The 4,423-nt window shown below is 42.1% G+C and overlaps 1 pseudogene; it reads left to right on the top strand.

Moving 5' to 3' along the window:
- The first annotated feature begins 852 nt into the window (after positions 1–852).
- LOC118621466 lies at positions 853–3,659 on the top strand (annotated as a pseudogene).
- The last annotated feature ends 764 nt before the right edge of the window (positions 3,660–4,423 follow it).

The following is a 4,423-nucleotide window of genomic DNA, read 5'->3' as shown; positions in this document are numbered from 1 at the left end:
TTCAAGTTTTGGAAATTATGAATAAAGCTGCTATAAATGTGGTGTACGTGTGGACATAAGTTTTCAGCTTCTTTGGGTAAATACCAAGGAGTGTGATTGTTGGATCATATGATAAGAGTATGTTTAGTTTCATAAGAAACTGCCCAGCTATCTTTAAAAGTGGCTGTACCACTTTGCATTTCCATCAGCAATGAATAGGAGTTCCTGTTGCTCTACATCCTTGGTAGCATTTGATGTCGTCAGTGTTTTGAATTTTGGCCATTCTGATAGATGGTATCTTATTTTTTTAATTTGCAGTTCTCTAATGACATGGACCATCTTTTCATATGCTTTTTTGCAACCTGTATATTTTCTTTGGTGAGGTGTCTACTTAAATTTTTTGCCCATTTTAAAAATCAGGTTGTTCTTTTTTTTATTGTTGAATTTCAAATGTTCTTTGTATATTTTGGATAACAGATGTGTCTTTTGCAAATACTTTCTTCTAGTCTATAGCTTTTCTTCTCATTTTTTTGACAGTGTCTTTCATAGAGAAGTTTTAAATTTTAATGAAGTCTAGCTTATCAACTATTTCTTTTAAGGATTGTGCCATTGGCATTGCATCTAAAAAGTCATCACAAATTTATACAATGAAATATTCTTTAGCAATAAAAAAAATAACAAAATCTTGCCATTTGTAACAACATGGATACTCTTAGTGAAATAAGTCAGACAGAGAAAGACAAATACCATATAATCTCATTTATATGTGGAATCTAAAAACAAAACAAGAAAACCAAGCTCACAGATACAGAGTACAGACAAGGTTGTCAGAGGTGGGGGTGAAGGTGAGCAAACTGGGTGAAGGGGATTGAAATGCACAAATTTCCAGTTATAAAATACATAAGCCATGGGGATGTAGTGTGCTTCATGGTGAGTATAGTTAATAATACTATATTGGCCCTGGCCGGTTTGGCTTAGCGGTTAGAGCGTCGGCCTGTGGTCCGGAGAGACCCGGGTTTGATTCCCGCTAAGGGCATGTACCTTGGTTGCAGTTTGTCTCTGGCCCTGGTTGGGTTGTGTGGGTGGCAATCGCTCGATATGTCTCTTTCACGTCGATGTTCTCTACTCTCTCTCTCTCCCTCCCACTCTATCTGAACAAAAAATGGAAATATGTCCTCTGGTGAGGATAATAATAATAATAATAATACTGTATTGCATGTTTGATAGTTTCTAAGAAATAGATCTTAAAAGTCCTTATCACAAGAAAAAAATAAAAAAATTTCTCACTATGTATGGTGACGAAAATTAACTAGACTTATTGTGGTAATCATTTCATAGGTATACAAATATCAAATCATTATGTTGTACACTGAAACTAATGTAATGTGATATGTCATTATACCTCAGTTAAAAAAATGTCATCACCAGCCCTGGCCGGTTTGGCTCAGCGGTTGGAGCGTCGGCCTGCGGTCCAGAGAGACCCGGGTTCGGTTCCCGCTAAGGGCATGTACCTCAGTTGCGGTTTGTCCCCGGCCCTGGTTGGTCATGCGGGTGGCAGCCACTCTATGTGTCCCTTTCACGTCGATGTTTCTCTCTCTCTCTCTCTCTCTCTCTCTCTCTCTTGCTCTCTCTTCCTCCTGCTCTATCTGAACAAAAAATGGAAAAATGTCCTCGGGTGAGGGGAAAAAAAAAAGTCATCACCAAAACCCAAAGGCATCTAAAAATTACCTTCTAGGAATTTTATAGGTTTCATTTTATGTTAAACTGTTATCCATTTTGAGTTCATTTTTATGAAGGGTGTAAAGTCTGTGTCTACATTTTTTTTTTATGTGCTTATCTAGTTCTGGCACTATTTGTTAAAAAAGCTATCTCTTCGCCCAGCCTGTGTGGCTCAGTGGATTGAGCATCAGTCCCATGGACTGAGAGATCCTGGTTTGATTCTAGGTCAGGGCACGTGCATGGGTTGTGGGCTCGGTCCCCAGTAGGGGGTGTGCAGGAGGCAGCCAATAGATGTTTCTCTCTCACATTAATGTTTCTATCTTTCCCTTCCTCTCTAAAAAGTCAACAAACATATATTTTTAAAAAGCTATCTTTTCTTCATTGTGTTGCCTTTGCTCTTTTGTCAAAAATCAGTTGACTATATTTGTGTGGATCTATTTCTAGATTCTCTATTCTGTTCTATTGATCTATTTGTCCATTCTTTTGCCAATACCACACTATCTTGATTACTGTTGCCTTAAGGTAACTCTTGAAGTCAGGTAGTGTCAGTCCTCTGACTTTGTTTTTGTATATTATTTTAGTTTGGGACTAATTCTAAAGTAGACTGTCGGTCAGTTCTTGGTCATCTTTGAAGAGCAGAGCTAAAAAACACAAACACTGACAAAGACTAACACTTGATCATGCTTGTTTTACCTAGTGCTCTTTTAACTTAACATATGGACATTCACCCCTCATCCCTTCTGTTAAGAATGCTCACATCTGAGAATTTGGCAAATTTGTTTCAGGAGTTAATCCCATTATCGACCACTAGGTGGAGCTAAAAATCTTATTTATGCCGATTCTAATGCTCCCTGTTCCTAGGTGTCTTATTTAAGAGGTAAAAGTGGCCTTTGAAAAAAAAAAAAAAGTGGCCTTTGACTTGGAAATTTTAGGCACTTTTTAAGCCTAAAATAATTACAGTTTTCATCTTAAAACTCCGCATAGATCATTAAGGATTTATTTATTTATTTTTTTAAATCCTCACCCGAGGACATTTTTCCATTTTTTGTTCAGATAGAGCGGGAGGGAGAGAGAGGAAGAGAGAGAGAGAGAAACATCGATGTGAAGGGACGCATCGAGGGGCTGCCACCCGCACGACCAACCAGGGCCGGGGACAAACTGCAACCGAGGTACATGCCCTTAGCGGGAACCGAACCCGGGTCTCTCCGGACCGCAGGCCGACGCTCTAACCGCTGAGCCAAACCGGCCAGGGCCGTTAAGGATTTAAAAGGAAAATATGAGAGCCGCTAGGTGGCCCTCGGTGGTCGAAAGGGAAGTTCAAGGAGATGGGGCGACGCAGCGGCAGCTCCCTCATCCGGGTCGGGGCTACCGACACCACGCTGGGAACAGTGGAGCTGCCCACTCTGGAGGACCAGAAAGTGCAGGAGGGGAAAGTCAGTGCTGCTGTGCCTCCAGCTGCGGCCCATCAGTGCCACAATCCCGACAAGGAGTTCATGCCGTGCCGCTGGGAAGAGAAAGACCCAGGGCGGTGTCTCATGACAGGTAAGCTTGTCAACAGGTGCGCTCTGGAGTTCTTCATGCAGACAAAGCGTCACTGAGCAGAAGCTTCTACAGAACACTGCACCTGCATCGATGGTTCCGGCCTGCAGCTATTGCAAACAGCAGGCAAAGTTTCACTGTTTGCTGGACAAGCTGGGCTGGGTGCGACCTGTCTGAGAGAGCTGTCCAAGGTCACCAACGTGAAGACAAATCGACCTTCACCAGAGAATCACTACCACTCAAGACCAAGATCAGAGCCCAGCGCTGAGACAGAAGGAGATCTGAAGCCTGCCACACATGGCAGCCACCTTTTTTTTCTGGACCACGTAAAGATGGGTCGATGTGCCCAGACAACGATGGATGAAAACTCACCCGCAGTTTACATAGATGGACAGAGTTCTTTCTGGGATCACAAACATTAACAAAGAGTGAATTTTTGTGACTTGGCAGTTATTCTATACCATTCTATGGCCATTAAAAAAGTTAAAAGAAAAGAGGAAAGGGAAGAACTTCCAAGTGCATCTATTTATCATGTTTCAGCATAATTATCATTTACTTGAGGGCAAGTCTTACAACTGCACTCAGTCTAGGGGAGTTCTGTAGCCTCCTCCTGTAGTAAGTCTAAAATGGTTTAAGCGACTTTGTAGCCAGAGGTCAAGAACACATCCATTTCTTTACCAGGTCCTAAACTAATCAGTTGTTTCTTTTAAATAGCCGTGAGTGTAAAACTGAGAATTTTATAGACATTTTATTCAATTTTGGGGGAATGAAAATCCCTTTATTTGCTACTCAGGATATTATTCAGCAATAATTAGATGTTATTCACATAGGTTTGTCAGCCAGCCTTCTGCTAGTGAGGTTTTTATTGACTTGAATAGTTTAAGAAGTTAGAAAGTTGCCCTGGCCGGTTTGGCTCAGCGGTTAGAGCCGGTTTGGCTCAGCGGTTAGAGCGTCGACCTGCGGTCCTGAGAGACCCGGGTTCGGTTCCCGCTAAGGGCGCGTATCTCGGTTGCCGTTTGTCCCCGGCCCTGGTTGGTCGTGCGGGTGGCAGCCACTCGATGTGTCCCTTTCACATCGATGTTTCTCTCTCTCTCTCTCTGTTCCTCTCTCTCCCTCCCACTCTACCTGAACAAAAAAATCGGGTGAGGATAAAAAAAAAAAAAAAAGAAGAAGTTAGAAAGTTGAA

Source organism: Molossus molossus, unplaced genomic scaffold (genome assembly GCF_014108415.1).
Source record: "Molossus molossus isolate mMolMol1 unplaced genomic scaffold, mMolMol1.p scaffold_m16_p_8, whole genome shotgun sequence".
Taxonomy (NCBI): Eukaryota; Metazoa; Chordata; class Mammalia; order Chiroptera; family Molossidae; genus Molossus; species Molossus molossus.
The sequence above is the reverse complement of the archived record's forward strand: the minus strand, read 5'-3'. Positions and strand labels throughout refer to the sequence as shown.